The following is a 20,546-nucleotide window of genomic DNA, read 5'->3' as shown; positions in this document are numbered from 1 at the left end:
TTATCACCAGACGTGTTTTAGTTTACTCTTAAATGTAGAGCTCTTTAAAAGTTGGAATTTTAAATTATTAACAATAATCTTGTCGAAAAAATTGCAAAGTGCATTACAAAATATACTGAGGGTTATTTGACATGAAATTATTCCAGTAAGGTATGGGCGAGGATCATTTTCAATTAGTGGTATTGCTACCATTACATATATAATGCTCACTTGAGGTAAATATCATTGGACCTTTTCAAATATAAACTCTTGATTGAAATAAATGAGATGAAAACAAACCACACGTTCGTACCATTTTCTGATTGTCATCAATATTTTACAACATGATTAAAATCTGCCTTTTGCTACAATTGAATAAAATACCAAGAAACAAAATAGTGTTGTCACCCACCATTTGCAAAAGAAAATAAATACAAAGTGAATAACCTGCAATGATCTGATCTTGAAAGATTTCCAGAAGGGATTGTGAATGTTGGTTCACGCAGATTGTGTTGACGTGATTCAGTCTTATAGAACATAGAACATACAGTGCAGAAGTAGGCCATTCGGCCCATCGAGTCTGCACCAACTCACTTAAGCCCTCACTTCAACTCTAACCCCGTAATCCAATAGCCCCATCTAACCTTTTGGTCACTAAGGTAAATTTAGCATGGCCAATCCACATAACCTGCATGTCTTTGGACCGTGGGAGGAAACCGGAACACCCGGAGGAAACCCACGCAGACACGGGGAGAACGTGCAGACTCTGCGTAGACAGTGACCCAGTGGGGAATTGAACCTGGGATCCTGGCACTGTGAAGCCACAGTGCTATCCACTTGTGCTACCGTGCTGCCCAGTCGGCTAATTACTGGCTTGGCGATCGGGCAAAATAATAGTCTAGAACAGTGTTCTTCAAAGTTGGGGGCGGGACCCGCTGGTGGGTCGAGGGCAGGTGTCGGGAGGGTCACGGAGCTGTTGTCCGCGGCGCTCCCGATCGCGCAAATTCCCGCGCAGCAGCCGGCTTTTCATAACGCTGGCTGCAAGCGGCCGTGAACATGTTTTAAAAAAAAATTGGCCGCATTGCGCAAATGCGCATGTGCACCAATAATCGGACACGCATGCGCAGTGCAGCCGCTATTTTTTTTAACAGTTGCAGGTTTTTGTTTTACAAATTATGTAGTGGTTTTTATTCATTTATTTTACTCATTTTATTTTTCTTTAGAAGTTCGGGGGGGTTTTATTTGATAAAAGTTTACCGGAAAAAAATTCAGAACTTTGGACAGATGGAGACTCCATACTTTCCGACACCAGAAGGCTTCACCTTCATCCAACAGGTTCCATTGGAGGAGTGTGTACGAGGGTCAAAGGGACCCAAAACCATTTCCTCCATTTTTGTCAGCAGCGAACAAGGTAAGGGAATATGGTGGGTCGCGCAGGTCGGCCGGGTTGGGACCCGAAGGTCGGCCGGGTTGGGACCCGAAGGTTGGCTGGTTGGTAAAAATGGGTCCCCGGAAAAAAAGTTTGAAGAACACTGTTCTAGAATGCGTACTTATGTCCAATGTAAACACTTCGTACATGGACAGTCCTTCATCACCATATTCATAAATGCAACTTGCCTCTAGATTCATTAAGTTTAGAATAGTCTCTTCTCAAGCCATACAACATTACATTTGATGGTGTCAAGTTCAAAATCCCTTCTGTTACAACTAGTCAGCTTTCAACAGTGGTTACGAGGTTGGACCAGATGCCATAACGTTTTATAGTTTTAATGTGGTGCGGAAAGATCAATTCATTCCAGGAGTGATAAAATAAGGAATATGTCTTGGTTATTTTAAATAAAGTTTATTAAAAGAAAACAATATTTTAAACTTAACTTCAGTTCTAACACCAACAGATTGCATGCAGTTTCTTAACCTGAACACTTTACTTCCCATTAGACAATCTGTCCAATAAACATACAGCGCTCTCTCACTCTCTCTCTCTCTCTCTCCAAACAAATATCTCTCTCTCTCTCACTCTCTCTTTCACTCTCTATCACTTCTGTCACTCTCTCTCACTCACTCTCTCTCTCTCTAGACAGTTCTTATGTAAGACCCACTCCCGTTTAGATAAAAGAACAAAGCTATTGCGATGGCCTGTCGCTGGTCAAACAAGGTTGCCTTGAATGACAGTGCATCTTGACTGTATCATCCGGGCTGAAATGGGACATCCTGGGTATTCTCACTAATGAGGTTAAGTCTAAATGGGACAAGCTAACTCAGGCTGTGGGCATAACACTCTAACTCTGCTGGTAGCAGTCTTTTCCTTCAGTCTGTTTAACCCCTAAATCGACTGCTACACCTTGGACCACATTTCTGGACCCCAAATTCCTAATATCTCCCTACCATGACACTTCATAACATTCATAGTAGTACCATGACACTTCATAAAATTCATAGTAGGTGTAGCAAAGGCCAGGAATATCCGGCTGTAATTTTATAAGACTTCTTGGAATTAAAAGAATATGTGTTTATATAGTGGGTGAAATTCAATGAAAATAATTCTGTGATTTCGGATGCATTTAGTCGGGTGTTTCAGCACCAAGAAAGACCCTGCTATTCAACTGCACTTTGCCATTCTTTTTGACCCGGCGAGGAATGCCTGATCAAGGCCACACTTTAGTAATTTCTTGAGTGAAGGAAGGTTACTCATGGATTGGGGTGCCATTTGTAAAGGCAGCTGCGATCTTTTGACCCCCCCAACCCCCGCTTCACCCAACTTACCTCTTCCGGGATCCTCAAGCCTAACCTCACCCCACTCTTATGGGTAAGGCACCCCGGGCCTGACCCCTGACATGGGCAACCTGGCACCTTGGCACTGTCAACTGCATACCCTACCAGTCAAGTCATGCCAAGGTACCTAGGTGCCAATGAGGGTGCAAGGGTGCCACCCTGCCCACTCCCTGACCACCTGGCAATCTCCTATGGCCTGGGAGACCTCCTCATGCCCAGATGCTGTTAGGACTGGTCTATGTACATGAGTAAGTTAGAGACTGGGACTAATGCAGCGAGTAACTCATCTCCTGACTCCCCGAAGCCTGTCCACTATCTACAAGGCATAAATCAGGAGTGTGATGCCATAATCTCCACTTGCCTCATAAGTGCAGCTCTAACAGCACAAGAAGCTCAATATCATCCAGGACTAAACTGAGAAACCCCCACATTCCCATCAAGGGCAGCACGGTAACATAGTGGTTAGCATAGTTGCTTCACAGCTCCAGTATCCCAGTTTCGATTCCTGGCTGGGTCACTTTCTGTGCGGTGTCTGAACGGGTCTCCTCTGGGTGCTCCGGTTTCCTCCCACAGTGAGCGATGGTGGTATAGTGGTGAGCAGAGCTCCCTTCCAAGCAGTTGACCCGGGTTCGATTCCCGGCCATCGCAATAACAAATTAGAAACTTTAGGGGCTGGTTTAGCTCACCAGGCTAAATCGCTGGCTTTAAAAGCAGACCAAGCAGGCCAGCAGCACGGTTCGATTCCCGTACCAGCCTCCCCGGACAGGCGCCGGAATGTGGCGACTAGGGGCTTTTCACAGTAACTTCATTGAAGCCTACTCGTGACAATAAGCGATTTTCATTTCATTTCATTTTTCACAGTCTAAAGATGTGCAGGTTAGGTGGATTGGCCATGCTAAATTGCCCTTAGTGTCCAAAAAGGTTAAGTGGCGTTACTGGGTTACGGGAATAGGGTAGATACGTGGGCTTGAGTCGGATGCTCTTTGTAAGGGCTGGTGCAGACTTGACAGGCCGAATGTCCTCCTTCTGCACTGTAAATTCTATGATAAACAGTCTGATTGGCACCCCATCCATCTCCTTTAAAATTCACTACCACTAATGCACAGTGGCAGCAGTGTGCATTATCTACATGATGCACTGCAGCAACTCATCAAGGCTACTTTGACTATACCTTCCAAATGCATGACCGTTGCCACCTAGAAGGACAAGGGCAGCAGATGCACGTGAACAGCACCTGCAAGTACCCCTTCATACCACATACCTTCACTATTGCTGGATCAAAATCCTGGAACACTTTTCCTAACAGTACTATGAGAGTACCTAGACCACATGAACTGCAGCAATTCAGGAACACTCACCACCACCTTCTGAAAGACATTTAGGAATGGACACTAAATCCTAGCCTAGCCAGTGAGGCCCATATCCCGTGGAAGAATGTTTTTAAAATGGCAGCCAATTTGCGCACTGCAAGGCCTCTCAAACAGCAACAGATAATGTCCAGAGATCTTCTGTCTATTAGTGATTTTCATTTAAAGGAAAGTGTTGGCCAGGCTCCCCTTTTCTTCAACTATTGTCGAGAAATCTTTTACGTCCACCTGAGAGGGCAGACAGGGCCTCCTCGGTTTAATATTTTGTGTGAAAGCCCTGCCTGGGTACAGTGAAGAATTGTCAACAAAGGTTACATGTTCAAATATCTGGTGAACTATTTGACCCTACAACCTTGTAATTGACCATATGTAGTCAGATTGACTCAGTAAAATTAAAATCAATGACTGTCATGTTCAGATCTGAATTTTAAATGTCTAATTATCCGTTTTTTATCCTGGTGTGTCATTAAAAATAAATATTTTGGAGAAATGTTGTTATTTTTAAACAAAGAATGCTGTTAAACCACCAAAATCCTTAAGCCTACATTGACACAGTCACTGTGGTGAATGGTGTGCACAACATTAGGCATTGCATTGTTGCTGAGGTTATAGCCTGTATCTGGGCAGGGTCAGACCAGATTACAGACTGAACCTAGGTGAGACTCCTTTAGCATAAGTGCGAACTGAAGCCGCTTTGCAATTTTCATACAACAGGCCTGAACATGTTGCGTGCTTTCAAATCAAAAGCTAAATAATGAAAATATTTTCCAGTTTTTTAACTGTTCTTTCAGTGTGGCTTCTATCTTTGGTATTGTGAGAAATGCAGTCATTTGGGCATCTGTTTTTTGACCAGAATATTGTTCAGAAATATGCTATTATCCTGTGAAAATGGCACTCCCTGCGGTTAAGAAACAGTTTCAGTACTTCTCCGTCTCCTGGGTATATGTGACAAGGATCTTCTTGGAAAATTACTTTTTGAACCATCACATCATAACAGGGGGCAGTCACAAGTAGGTCAATCTTGCAAAGATTACAGCTAATTAATGGTTTCTTTATAAAAATAGCATCAGCCTTCACATTTACGTGACATTTGCACCTTTTTCCCTCTTTACTGTGTTAGGGTGTTCCAGTGATGCTGGCAGCTTCATTTCACATCAGGATGAGTTCAGTCATTAAATATTTTAAAATAATCATTTCAGGAATGATCCTTGTTATCCTCGTACCACAATATTTTTAAAGCCGAAGGATTTCTAAAATCTGAACATGTAGTCTAAGAGCTGACTTGTTCATGGGCTTTAACATTTTGAAGGGTTTTGATGATGGGGCACGGTGGCACAGTGCTAAGCACTGCTGTCTCACGGCGTCGAGGACCCGGGTTCGATCCTGGCACCGGGTTACTGTCCTTGTGGAGTTTGCACATTCTCCCCATGCCTGCCTGGGTCTCACCCCCACAACCCAAAGAGATGTGCAGGGTAGGTAAATTGCCCTTAAATGTAACAAAAAGAATTGGGTACTTTAAAAAGTAAAAAATAAAGATATGAAGTGTTTGATAGGATAAATGGAGTAAAGCATATGTACAGGTTGAAGTGCCAATGGACACCTGTCTGTTAACGCACAGAGAGTGGTAACCCTGGATTGATTGCTTGTGAAGGTAAAATCTGTTAATATCAACCTGACAACTCTCCCTATGTAGCAAGCTAGGAGATCTTGGTATCTTGTACGTCTGGCAGGCTGTTTGTGCCTCCTGCTGCCTGACCTGGGGTGAGATGGGTAAAAATGCATTACTCTGTGTTAGCACCTCCAGCAAAAAGCTTTGCATTAAAGAGGCACTGACATGTTGGGGTCAAAAAGCTAATTTTAATTATCTGGACAAATTGTGTTTATAGTTTATTAAGAAATACAGGGAATCATAGAATTTCACAGCACTGAAGGAGGTGATTCTTCCTATTGTGTCTGTGCCAGCAGTTTGGAATGTATTCATTTTTATATTTCATTCTTGGGATGCAGGCATTGCTGGCTCGGCCAGCATTTATTGCCCATCCCTGATAGCCCTTGAGAATGTGGTGATGAGCTGCCTTCTTGAACTGCTGCTGGTATAGGTACACCCACAGTACTGTTAGGGATGGATTTCTAGGTTGCTGACCCAGCAACAGTGAAAGAACAACGATATATTTCCAAGTCGGGGGGTGATGGGAAACTTCCCAGTGGTGGTGTTTCCATGTGTCTGCTGCCCTTGTCTTTCTAGATGGCAGGGTTTAGTAGGTGCTGTTTAAGGAACATTGGTGAGTTCCTGCAATGCACCTTATGGTTGGTACACCTTGCTGAGGCTCTTTTGCCTATGTTTGAACCAAGGCTGGAATGAGGGCTGGAGCTGCGTGGCCCTGGCAGGATCCAAACTTAGCATAAGTGAGTAAGTTATTGCTAAGCAAGTGCTGCTTGATCGCACTGTTGATGATCCCTCCCATCACTTTTACTGATAATCGACAGTAAGTTGATGGGCTGGTAACTGGCCGGGTTGGATTTGTCCTGTTATTTGTGTACATAACATATTTGGGTAATTTTCCACATTGCTGGGTAGATGCCAGTGCTGTTGATGACTGGAACAACTTGGCTAGGGTGGGGCAGGTTCAGGAGCATAAGTACTATTGCCAGATATCGTCAGGATCCATAGCCTTCACTTTATCAAGTGGCTTCAGACTTTTCTTGGTATCACGTGGACTGGATCAGATTGGCTGGATATTGTTACTGGCAACCTCTGGAAGATGGATCATCCACTTGGCACTTCTGGGAGAAAATTATGGGGACTGCTTCAGCCTCATCTTTTGCACCAATGTTCTGGGCTCCTCCTTCATTCAGGATGAGGATATTTGTCGAACCTCCTCCTCCAGTGAGTTGTTTAATTGTTTGCCACCATTCACAGCTGGATATGGCAGGACTGCAGATCTTAAATCTTATCCATTTGTTGTGGAATCGCTTGGCTCTGTTTACTTACTCCTTATGCTCTTTGGTACGCAAATAGTCCTGTGTTGTAGCTTTGCCAGGTTGACAACTCTATTTTTAGGTCTGCCTGTTGTTGCTCCTGGCATGCTCTCCTGCATTCTTCATTGAATAAAGGTTAATCCCTGGCTTGTTGGTAATAGTAGAGTGGAGGATATTCTGGTGCAGATTGTGGTTGATGGATGGTGATGGTGGATGGCCTCATGGATGCCCAGTCTTGCATTGCTAGATCTGTTCAAAGGCTATCCCATTTCGCATGGTGGTAGTGCCACACAACACAATGGAGGGCATCCTCAAAATGAAGACGTGACTTTGTCTCCACAGGGTTTGTGTAGCGGTGGCTCCGCCCGATACTGTCACGGACGGATGCATTTGTGGCAGGCAGGTTGGCGAGTATGATGTCAAGTAGATTTTTACCTCCTGATTTGTTTCCTCACCACCTGATGCAGGTGCAGTATAGCAGCTATGTCATTTAGGGCTCAACCAGCTAGCTGTGTAGTGGTGCTATGTTTCTACCACAAGTGTGTCTTCAACCTGTATGCGGTGGACAAATGACTGCAAGTCGACTTTGCTTAATCAAATAGTATTTATTCACACTCACAGAATGTTATAGTTAATCAATCACTCCATCAACACCAGTTATTCTACAGAGTACTACAAGTTCATGCTAGACCTTAACTTAACTTTAGACTAGCAAGTGCCAGACAATATTGGCCTTTATCTGTGTGCTAAATCCTGTCGTCCTCAATGTCCGGTCCTTGGTCTGGTCTGGCGCTGGTCTCCCTTCTGTTGGTAGCTTGATGCTCCTCCTCATATTGGCTGGTGAAGATCACCATTGTTTTGTTACTGCTGCAAAGAGAGATTCTAAGGTGGCGCAGCACCTTTTAACCTGCTTGGATTTCACGTCCCTTTTAGGACGCCAACTTAGGTGGCCGTTCGGCCACAGCTACCAAATCACTCTTGGTGATTGACATTGATGGTTTCCCTATTCTGCATTCTTGTCTGACCCACCCTCAAGCTGGTCACTATTGCCCCTCTTGGTCTCCACAAACTGCAGATTCCGTCACATATTGAATTATTGATTTTTTCAATTAGGTAGAAAAATGTGAGTTTGTGAAGGTGATCCGGTCACTGAAGCTCAGGAATCTGGAGTGCAAGTCACAGCCTCGACCACCATTTGCACCTGGGCAGCTTAGTCTCTACTGCATTCTCCAGGACAAGCAATATTATTATGTGGTGTGGACAATCCAGCAAAGCTGAACCATAGCCCTTGCCTCTCCCTCCAACCACTGCAAGTAGTTCAAGGAGAACAGGCAAAGTTGTTTATTACAGTTTCTTAGGGTAGAGCAATTGCCTAATCCAGCTGAGTAGAAAAGCAAGGACAAAAGGGAGTTGATCTGGAGTTTTGATGAGGGGAAACTGCATAATTGAAACAAATTTTCTATTCAAAGCAAGTGATGAACTCCCTTTCAAGGAAAGTGAGGATCATAGAATCCCTTGAATGCCATTTGTCCCATTGAGTCTGCACCGATCCTCTGAAAGAGCAGCCTATGTAGAGCCATTCTTCCGCTTTATCCCCGTGACCAAAACAAAAAGGGACAATTTTAGCGTGATCAATCTACCTAACCTGCACATCTTTGGACTGTGGGAGGAAACCCATGTGGACACTTGGGGGAACGTGCAACTGTGCAAACTCCACACAGTCACCCAAGGCCGGAGGCTGGGTCCGTGGAGCTGTGAGGCAGCAGCGCTAACCACTGTGCTACCATGCCACCCCTTCTGCTTCAGTATTGGTGACATTATATCATGACGTACACTTTATTTCCAGGTTACATGCCAAGACTCCTGCTGGCTGAGGCTGGTTATTGGGATTAGTCAACACTATGAGATCAAATCTTTATTTTGAGAGCATTCCATTTTTAAGACTTTGGGCGCTATTTAACAGAAAAAAGTCGGCTCTGAAGTGCCATGAACGCACTGCCATGGCCGCAGTCAGTCGCATTTCCTGCACTGAGGAGCTCTGCTAAATATAGCTCCCCAAACTCTCGACCTCCTCGTTCCTGATGCCCCCCCCCCACGCTCAAACTCAGCTGTCAGGTGGTCCTCAAGCACCCCACACCCCAGGGCCCGATTCCTGGCGGGAGCAAAATGCCACTTGCGCACCTTGACACTGCCAGTCTGACAGTGCCACCTGGTACCCTGGCAGTGCCAGTAAGGCACACAGGTGGCACTGCTGCAGTGCCCAGGTACCAACCATCTGGGCGTCTTGGCACCGCTGGGTGATCCCCCTCCCACCTTAGTGATTTAACTCTGCAAATCTGGGTCTTGTCCATTGTGCTGGGATCCAAATCACAACGTCTCACGAGATCTCATCAGAACTGGTGAAGCGTAACGGCCATCGCGAAAACCCAGAAGAGGCCTCTCACGGGATCTATCGGCCGCGTCCCGTCCCCATTCCAGCGGGATGCAGTTGGTAAATAACGCCCTATAAATTTGGTTTAAATTTTTAAAAACTTTGTGCTTAGTCTACATCATTTATATCTCAATTATCCAAACTATCTTTCTTGTGTATTAATGTGGGTTAATGCCTATCTCTTTTAGTTGGAAGTTTAAAGACATCAAGAACATGTGTATCATTATGTAAAATATTGTCTCTGTTGAGTTAATTACATATATGAGTCTCTTGTGTTCAACAAACCAACAGTACAGTTCAACTGATCCTTGTCACCTGATCCAACTTTAAGTTGGCAGGCAGCAAGGATTGGGTTAATAAATGATGAACAGCAGCAGATTGTCATGGCGACACTGCTGTTTCCCAAGGTCCTATGGGACTTTGCTTGTAAAGCCTGTTGATTGGCTGGAAGCTTTCACTGTCAGTCTCTCCCCTTGTGGCCCTTTGCTTAGGATTAATCTAAAGGGAAATAATTTGCTTCCATCAACAGCCTTGGTAATTGTGACAGATCAAACACATCTCCCTCAGCAACTTTGATCTGTGCTTGTTCCTACTCCACTAACATCTGGGTGCAATTTGTCAGGTAACAGTAGATGAATGCTAGTCAAAGGAGTTAATTAATGGAGTGTGTGCTGTTTGTAAGCTTCATGTGAAAGAGGAGGTGCGGCTACGAAATACAACCACCCACACCTTCAGATATATCCACAATAAGAGCACACTTCAATTAGAGGAAGAAAATCATTTGCAGAGTTAAGACTGCTGCTGCCTCCTCAGTGCTTCATTATATTACATAAGATACAAACAATGCAAAAGACTATAATTTAGGATATTTTGTGAATCACTGCTGTGAACTAAGAGCAATGGAAATAAATGTAACATTAAACTTTCTCTGTCTATTTTATCAAATTATGTACCATATATTTATATTAAAGGCACTAGATTCTGGTAACTAGCTGCCAAATAAATAATGCACTGATGACATGACGAGGGATTAATACTCTTGTCTGAATGTCATTGCACATTAAGGATATGATGTGCAGGATCAGCCATCACTTATACAGCTGAGAAAGGGGAAATATCCCCACAGTCCAAGATAATGTTATAGCATAACAGATTGTCAGGTACTGAGTTATGAGCCGGTGATCCAATCAAGGGAATAATTTGACATTTATAAACTGCTTGCCTTTTGCTATTGTTTATAATGTCATTTGAAGTCCCTGCTTAACTTAATTCTATAACTTGCCCCTAACTCTCAATTCATGTCACGCAATTGTTGTAAATCAAAATCATCAGCGACTAAAACTAATTCAGTGGTACCTGTTGTATGGCCTTGGTTACAGTCAGTAATCTGAAGAAGTCTTCAGAGTCATACACAGGTTAACAATCAAGTCTTTTTTAACTCTTAGGACTATTTACAAATATACAATAAAATGTACAAGCTAGGAGTGGTCTCCATGCTTGCTTATACACTTGGCTGTGTCCAACGCAAGTGGGGCATATGCTCTCTTTCATCACTGTGTGGACGGTCTGTACTGAGTCCCACATTAACCCTATATGTGCCAGATCTTTCCACTATGTGTCCCCCCCGCCAATTCCCAAGTCCTTATTCAAAGTCATAGTTTTTTTGAAAAAATATTTTATTTCATTTTCAACATTCAACATTTTATCAATCATGCTGAGGCACCGGGCTGGGAGGCTGACCTTCACCCCAACAGGACCTGCCTGCGAGCAATCAGCAAGGCGAAGGCTAAAAAGTCTGCTCCCTGTAACTCCAGCAAGTCCGACACCCCCAAATATGACCCCCAGGGGACTTTGCTCCAAATCCAAGCGCAGGATCACTGAAATGATGCTGAAAACTGACAGTACTGTACTCGTCTTTTGAATTGGGCTCGTCTTTCGAATTGGCTGATGACCTGAAATTTAGTAAGGGCCGTGGGCAGGCAAGAGTTCTGTTTTGCCACACTTGCACTTCTAGACTTATAGCAACCCCTTCTATCGCATTGCCTCGCTAACCACAAGTGAAATGAAGTGGTGAGGCTTGCCTGTAATTTGGGATTGTGTTACTGTTATATTTTTAGCTGTGGTTAGAATCATATAATCCCTACAGTGCAGAAGGAGGCCATTCGGTCCATTGAGTCTGCACCGGCCCTTGGAAAGAGAAACTATTTAAGCCCACGCGTTAACCCTATCCCAGTAACCCCACCAAACCTTTTGGACACTAAGGGGCAATTTAGCATGGCCAATCCACCTAACCTTCACATCTTTAGACTGTGAGAGGAAACTGGAGCACCCGGATGAAACCCAGGCAGACACTGGGAGGAAGTGAAAACTCCACACAGACAGTCCCATCTGAGGTCGGAATTGAACCCGGGTCCCTCAACTGTGAGGCAGCAGTGTGAATCGTGCCACCCGTTTCCTCCCAATAAATATACTTCTTATTAAAAGCTTATACAAAGATTGTCCGAGGAGTGAAAGTGTGGAGGGTAACAATCTCCAAAACAATACAGATGGGTTGGTGGAGTGGGTGGTAAAGTGGAAGATGGATTTTACCATCCAGAAGTGTGAAGTCATGCATTTAGAGAGGTCAAACAATTATAGGAAGTACAATAAATGGGAATATACTAAGAGGGTTAGATGAAGTGAGAGATCTTAGCGTACAAGTGCACAGGTCTCTAAAGGCAGCAGTTCAAGTAGACAAGGTTGTAAAGAAGGCATATGGAATGCTCTCCTTCATGGGCAGAGGTATAAAATATAAAAGTAAGGACATAATGTTGGAATTGTATAAAATACTGGTGAGGCCATAGTTGGAGTAGTGTGAGAAATTCTGGTCAGCACATTACAGGGAGGATGGAATTGCTCTGGATAGAGTGCAGAGGAGGTTTACAAGAATGCTGCCAGGGCTAGAAAAGTGTCGCTACGAGAAAAGATTGAATAGGTTGAAGTTATTTTCCTTGGGACAAAGAAAGCTGAGGTGTCACTTAAGGTGTCCAAAATTATGAGTGGAAGAGATAAAGTGGACAGGATTAAATTGTTTCCCTTGGTGGAGAATTCTAGAACAAGGGAACATAAATTCAAGATAAGTGGCAGAAGGTGTAGAAGGTACATGACAAGGGAATTTTTTACATAGCGGGTAGTGGAAGTCTGGAATTCGCTGCCCGAGTGGGTGATGGAGGCAGAGACCCTAAACTCTTTTTAAAAAAAGTACCTGGATCTGCACCATAAGTGCTGTAAGCTACAGGGCTATGGGACGGGTGCAGGAAGGTGAGATTAGAAAGGACAGCTCGGTGTCCTCAGCCTGGCATGAACAAGATGGGCCTCCTGTGCTGTAACTTTTCTATGGTTCTCTGTGGCTAAAGATGGAGAAATGTGATGCAAGCTCACAGCATTCTGATGTCTCTCAAGAGACAAAGAGGATAAGTTAAGTTTAGAGTGTGATGGTCAAACAGTTAGCAACATAAATTTGGCTTTATTCAGCTTAGTTATAATAACTACTTAAAACCGTGGTACTTGGTAACAAACCATATGTCACTTTAGCTCAACTTTTGCTGTGTAAGATGGTGGATATGAGCAGGCACGGTAGCACAGTAGTTTGTATTATTGCTTCACAGCGCCAGGGTCCCAGGTTCGATTCCCGGCTTGGGTCACTATCTGTGTGGATTCTGCACGTTCTCCCATTTCTGCGTGGATTTCCTCTGGGTGTTCCGGTTTCCTCCCATAAGTCCCGAAAGACATGCTGTTAGGTGAATTGGACATTCTGAATTCTCCTTCCGAGTACCAGAACAGATGCCGGAGTGTGGCGACTAGGGGCTTTTCACGGAAACTTCATTGCAGGGTTAATGTAACCCTACTTGTGACAATAAAGATTTATTATTATTATTAGATTGTTTTTATGTTGTTCTTTGGCACTTCAACAAATTTCTAATCAGTTCTAAGTATCAAACTTTGTTTTTCTTGCTTGACTCTGTGTCCACAGAATAGAATAGAATCCCTACAGTGCAGAAGGAGGCCATTCGCCCACCGAGTCTGCAGCAACCCTCTGAAAGTCCACCCCACTTAACCTGCACATTTTTGGACACTAAGGGACAATTTTAGCGTAGCCAATCCACCTAACCGGCATCTTTGGACTGTAAGAGGAAACCGGAGCACCAGGAAAAAACTTGTGCAGACAGGGGAGAATGTGCAAACTCCACACAGTCACCCAAGGCCGGGTCCCAGGCGATGTGAGACGACAGTGCTAACCATTCTGTCACTGCGCCACCCGCTGTGTCATTTCAGCATTTTCCAATTTTATTTTCTTCCAATTTCCACCATTTTAGTTTGTGTTGCCTTTTATCAATACATGATGTTCAGATTTCATTATGCAAGAATTTATTCATGCTGTAAGTAGACTGTCATGCACAGAGAATAGGTAGGAGTGCCCATCAGAACAACAATATAACTAATAATTTTATGACTGTAATCAGGGTGTGATCGGTGTACACTGTTAAATTATGGTGCTTTAGGAAATCAATTCAGGTGCACCAGAAGAGTTTGTGACATATCAAAAATCAGTTTGGTCATTGAAGTACTCAGGAGAATCATTCTAACATTTGTCAAATGAATAATTGCACCTCTTAAAATATTGAGGCACAATGCAATAATCAAGGAACTTTTCACTTACTGAACGTATCTTCTGAAGTAATTCTTGGCTGATCAGAAACAATGTGATAAGTTAAATCAGAAGGTTGTGAATTCAGGTCCTGTTCCAAAGGTTGTAGTATTGAGGGAGTGGTGCACTGTTGGGGGTGCCATCTTCTGGGTGATATGTTAAACTGAGGTTCCAGAGTTGGAAATGAGTTCACCCTGCCAATACTTTTTATCATCCCTCAACTGACATCACTGAAGAAGATTATCTAGTCATATCACATTGCAGTTTGAGGGAGTTTGCTGTGAACAAATTGGGTGCTACTTTCTCTGCATGATAAAAGTGCCTCGAAAAAGCACCTTGAGATGTCCTGAGGTTGTGAAAGGCAACATATATTTAGTACAGTTATCTGATGAAAAGACTCAAGTTTTGCTCTTGTGGAGGAGTTTCTAGAGTGTGTTTAAGAAGTGTTTCTATATCAGTATGTTTCCAGTCTAATGCAAAAGGGGGCATTATTGGATCTGGGTCTGGTGATTGAGATAGGATAAGTGCATCAAGTGTGCAGGGGAATGTTTAGCGGATAGTCATCATTCTATCATAAGGTTCAGGTTAGCTATGAAAAGGATAACGAGCAAACCAGGGTAAAGATAATTAATTTGGGGAGGGGGGGGGGGGGGATTGCAATTTGAATGGATTGAGAATGTATCTGGCCCAGGTAAGTTGGAATCAAAGATTTGCAGGGAAACCTGTGAATTGACAATGCGCTGTCCTAAAGAAAATATCGTTCAGGTACACTTTCAGGGGAAAGGTAGGACAAACGAAGCCTGAGTTCCATGGATTACAAACGAGATGGGGAGTAGGGTAAACAGGTAGAAGAGGGTGTATGATAGATGTCAGATCGATTTGTGAGATCCAGGCTGAATAAAAAAGTTCAGAGGGGAAGTGGAGAAAAAGAAATGAGAAGCAAACGGCGGATGGTAGCACAGTGGTTAGCACGGTTGCTTCATAAGCGCCAGGGATCCAGGTCCAATTCCCGGCTTGGGTCACTGTCTGTGTGGAGTCTGCACGTTCTCCCTGGGTCTGCGTGGGTTTCCACCAGGTGCTCCGATTTCCTCCCACAAGCCCTGAAAGATGTGCTTGTTAGGGGAATTGGACATTCTGAATTCTCCCTCTGTGTACCCGAACAGGCGCCGGAATGTGGCGACTAGGGGATTTTCACAGTAACTTCATTGCAGTGTTAATGTAAACCTACTTGTGACAATAATAAAGATTATTAGTATTATAATTTAAAAAAAGCATGAGAACAGACTCACAGCCGATATAAAAGAGAATCCACAAGTCTTCTCTAGGCATATAATTATTAAATGGGCTGATTGAAGACCAAAGTGGGGATTTACAGCTTGGCTAAAGTACTAAATTAGTGCTCACTAAAGAAGTTGCTTCCAAAATCATAGTGAAAAAGGAGATAGTTGAGTTACTCTATGGAATAAAATTGATATAGGAAGTTTCCTGTGCTTAAAGCTTTTTTAAAAAAATGTGTACCCAATTCATTTTTGGTTCAATTAAGGGGCAATTTAGCGTGTTCAATCCACCTATCTTGCACATCTTTGGGTTGTGGGGGCGAAACCCACGCAAGCACTGGGAGAACGTGCAAACTCCACACGGACAGTGACCCAGAGCCGGGATCGAACCTGGGACCTCAGCGCAATGAGGCAGCAGTGCTAACACACTGCGCCACCGTGCTTCCCCTGCCTGTGCTTAAAGCTGATGTACCGGAACAGATGAGGTGTGTTAGAGGATACTGATGGAAGAAAGAGTGGAAATTGTGAAGGCACTGGCCATGAAAGAAATAGGGGTTGTGCCAGAGGACTGGAAAATTGTATATGTTACACCCTTGATCAAAAAACAGTGCAAGGTAAAACCTAGCAACTACAGGCCAAAGATAACCCAGGACAAAATTAGCAGTCAATTGGATAAATATGGATTAATTAAAGAAAGCTAACTAGGATTACTTAATGGCAAATTGTGTTTAAATCATTTGCCTGATTCTTCTGATGAAGTTGCACTGAGGGTTATGCGGTTGATGTAGCGTACGCGGACCAGAAGGTGTTTGTTAAAGTGTCACATTAAAGGTTTATCAGCAAACACAGGGAATAAAAGGGTCACTGGCAGCATGGATCTGAAGTTGGCTGAGTGGCAAGAAACAGAATTGTGGTGAACATTTGTTTCTGGGCTGGAGGAAGGTATATAATGGGGTTTCAAACGGGTCAGTACTAGGGCTTTCTTGATCTATAGTAATGACCTAGTTCAGTAATAAAACACCATCTAGATTGCCACCTCAAGAAGACTATGGATGCAGAATCAACTGAAGTATTGATGAGGGAAGTGACTGGTGCACACAATTTTGGTCTCCTTCATGGAGGAAGGAAGTAAACGCATTCGAGGTGATTCAGAGAAGTTTCACGAGATTGATTCCAGGGTTGAAGGACTTGTCTGATGAAGAGAGATTGAGCAGTTAGACCTATACTAGCTGAAGTTTAGAAGAATGAGAGGAGGTATCATTGAGGTATATAAGATGCTAAAGGGGATTGACAGGGTAGATGTAGAGCAGATGTTTCCCCATGCTGGACATTCTAGAACGAGAGGCCATAGTTTTAAACTAAGGGGCAGCAGATTTAAAACAGAAATGAGGAAGAATTACGTCACTCAAAGGGTCATGAACCTGGAATTCTCTACCCCAGAGTGCAATGGACGCCAGGACATTAAACAGATTTAAGGAGGAGATAGATAGGTTTTTAATTAGAAGAGGGATGAAGGGTTATGCGGAGTGGGCAGGAAGATGGAGATGAGGCTGAGATGAGATCAGCGACGATCGTACCGAATGGTGGAGCAGGCTCTAGGGGCTGAATTGCCTACTCCTGCTCTTAGTTCTTATTGTAAAACTCACCTGATGAAGGAGCTACGGTCCAAAATCTAGTGATTCTAAACAAACCTGTTGGATTTTAGCCTAGCTTTTATGTGAGTGATATTGAGAAAAGACAGTGAATTGGAGATAAATGATACTGCCTACTCCACTGTTCATTTGGAAGACTATACCTAGGAACATTTCTGTTTAACCACCATTCTTTCACAGTTGAACAATTCAAGCCTTTCAAATGATTTTGATCATTTGGTGAAGACTTTCACAAGTTTCCTCGCTAAACAAAACTGGCTATTTTAAAAACTTGAAAAGTTCCATTTATTTCCTGCTTATTCTTCTTCATGAAGTTCCTATGGATTTAGTCAAAACACTTGTATCGTTTTGTTAACAAAAAGCTTTGTTGTTCACATATTGTGGATATTGTAGCATGCAGTCAGCAAAAAGAACTAGAGGGGAAATGATGAGACATTTTTAACAGGCAAGAGTTACGATGATCAGAAATGTGGGACGGGATGCCGGCGTGGGGTGGGAGAATCGCTGGGGGACGGCGTGAATCCCGCCCCTGCCAGCTACCGAATTCTCCGGTGCTGGGGATTTGGCGGGGGCGGGAATCGCACCGGTCGGGCCATTGGCGGCGCCCCCCACCACCAGCGATTCTCCGGCCCGTGATGGGCTGAGTGGCGGCCCGTTTTAGGCCGGTCCCGCCGCCGTAAATTACAGCAGGTACTTACCGGCGGTACCTGGCTCTGAGGGCGGCGCAAACCACTCCGGCGCCGGCCTAGCCCCTGAATACCTGGAGGATTCTGCACCTTGAGGGTGGCCCGACGCCGGAGTGATTCACGCCATTCCTCGACGTCGGAGTGGCCCGCCCCGCCAGTTCGTGGAGAATCCCTCCCGTGCTGCCTGAAAGGGTAGTAGAAGTAGATTCAATACTGACTTTCAAAGGGGAGTTGGATAAATACTTGAAGGAGAAAGAAATTCATGGCAATCGGGAGTTACAGGGTAATGGAACTACTTGTATAGCTTTCACAAACAGCAGGCAGAATGGGCTGAATGACCTACTTCTGTGCTGTATGATATTCTGAACACAATATTAATTGTAATGTTTAGCAGGTTTTGAACATAACCTTAGACATGACCTTCTTTAAAAAATTACAAAACGGATTAGTGTTTTGTTTGTTTAATATGCTGGCCACCTTTTAAGCTGGGGAACGAAAGTTGACTTTCCCATTCAAATGCGAGGTTTTTGGCAGCATTGCATACTGAACCGCAGGCTACATTATTTGTGTGTCACCAGAGATTAATGGTAACAAGTCACTGTCATACTCGTGGCTCTGGAATTTCCTTCAGGACTTTTGACCAGAGGTGCATTAATACCTTTCTATTTTTCTTCATAGAATCCAGCAGCTCATCCAATGTGTACGAGCAGTTAAAACTGTTCCCTAGTGGTTTTAAAATATGTTTATAAAGTTATATTTCCAGTCTCCCTTATGAGTGATGAATCCATAATCAGGTGCTCCCAGCTGAATGTTTTGTCCTTGGGAAGAACATTTTGGTGGGTTGAGGGAAATTGTAGGTGTGCAGCTCGTAACTTTCTGTTCCATTAATTAGAGCAAATAGAAATTCTTAGGCCATGCTCCTGTATTTCTTTGAGGGAAGTTCCTACCGGTGCTGCTACATGCCAAGAAAGAGTTGGAGTACAGGATAACCCTGATTATTCACATCATGTGGAAGATGATAGGAAGAGGAGTAAACCATCCAGCTCTTTGAACCACCTCTGCAATTTTAATTAGATCATGGCTGATCTGGATCTTAACTCCATTTACCTGTATTGACTCTGTATCCCTTAATCATCTCAGCTAACTAAAATCTATTGATTTCAGCATTGGAATTTTCAGTTACATCCCCAGCTTCTTGGGGAAAGAGTTCCAAATTGCTGCTACTCTATGCGATGAAATACCTTTCTGCTTTAGTTTCGGTCCTTCGGCAGTTGGCTATGTGGAATCCAGAAAAGCAATTTGAAACCTTCCCTGGCATTAGTCCTGTTGTTGGGCGTTCAATGTGGAAAATTTGTTCAAAGCCACAAGCAGGACAGCACCCTCCCATCTCCCATTTCCCCTCTTGTTAATGAAAAACAAGGCCAGATTTTCGACCATGGGTTGTGTGTGCAGAGTAGGGAGAATTCCAAGTTCCATGAAACTGCCCTTCAAAAATTACTGCCCAGATGTCAGATATTCAGTCTGGAGAGGACAGACTGGATTAGAAGTCGGGGATGGAAAACCTGGGTGAGCGAAGGAGGTTGCCAGCTGTGGAAGCCGGTTGGGTGGAGGGCCTGCCTCAGAGACCTGGCACTGCATCCAAAATATATAAATAAAGAATAAAACATGAAACATCCTCAAGGTTTCATCCCTCACCCCCACACAATCCCTATGTCAAAGCCATGCCAATGCGCACCGCCTCATGCCCTGTACCCATCTCATAGCCCCTCAAATCCTCCATGCCAATCTATACCCCCAGCCCCACCACCATTTGCCCTGACACTTACCATGCCAACTCACTCAGTATCCACCACGGGCAGAGCTCAGGACCCAAGCAGAGATGAGATTAAATGAAGTTCTAAGCATCTATTGCAGACGTCACTATACGCTCATTCACAAAACAGTTTAGCGTATTTACATTCCTTCAGCTAAATAAAGCCTTATAACAACTGTAACACAGCATTGGGCAGAGATATGGAGGGGCTGTATCTCCCTGCATGTATATCGCATTTCCTCTTGGCCAGACTACACAGCAGGTCACATGCACTATGTTTCCCAGAATCATACTGAAACAGGCACTGGTGCACAAGGGCAGGTGGGGGTTTGTACAGAATGGGCTGCCTGAGTGCCTGCAGAGGTCAACGGACGTGGTGGGCGACTGGTCAGTGTTTTTCTTTTTCAAATTTAAAGTACCCAATTCATTTTTTCCAATCGAGTGGCAATTTAGCGTGGCCAATCCACCTACTCTGCACATCTTTTTTTGGGGGGTTGTGGGGGTGAGATCCACACAGATACAGGAAGAATGTGCAAACTCCACACGGACAGTGACCGAGGGCCTGGATCGCACCCGGGTCCTGGATCGAACCCGGGTCCTCGGTGCTGTGAGGCAGTAGTGACAACCGCCTCTGTGTTTTCTGAGAGAAACTTTGTTGGACTACCTGACTTTGAACTTTGCTTGGCTTGTGGCCTCAAATTGGAATACAAACTGGGACTGACTGAGAACCCAACCCTCACGAGATGTTATGATCTGGATCTCACTCTCACTGGGCCCATTTAAATAAACATTGCTGGATTCTCCCAACACCAGGGACCTAACAGCCTTACCTTATAAACCTCCCCAGGGAACCATTTAGTACTTGCCCACACAAACGTAGACCAGGCGTAATGGCATCTGGGC

At 44.0% G+C, this 20,546-nt stretch overlaps 1 protein-coding gene and 1 non-coding gene across 2 annotated transcripts in view; both read left to right on the top strand.

The window, feature by feature from the left end:
• The window catches only part of dnajc24 (DnaJ (Hsp40) homolog, subfamily C, member 24), a 120,431-nt gene that overhangs the window by 75,059 nt on the left and 24,826 nt on the right, over positions 1 to 20,546 (top strand). The window lies entirely within an intron of this gene.
• On the top strand, positions 3,328 to 3,399 carry trnag-ucc. The gene has a single exon. It is a non-coding gene; the product is annotated as a tRNA-Gly (tRNA).

The sequence above is a fragment of the Scyliorhinus canicula genome, chromosome 9 (assembly GCF_902713615.1).
Source record: "Scyliorhinus canicula chromosome 9, sScyCan1.1, whole genome shotgun sequence".
Classification (NCBI taxonomy): domain Eukaryota; kingdom Metazoa; phylum Chordata; class Chondrichthyes; order Carcharhiniformes; family Scyliorhinidae; genus Scyliorhinus; species Scyliorhinus canicula.
The sequence above is the reverse complement of the archived record's forward strand: the minus strand, read 5'-3'. Positions and strand labels throughout refer to the sequence as shown.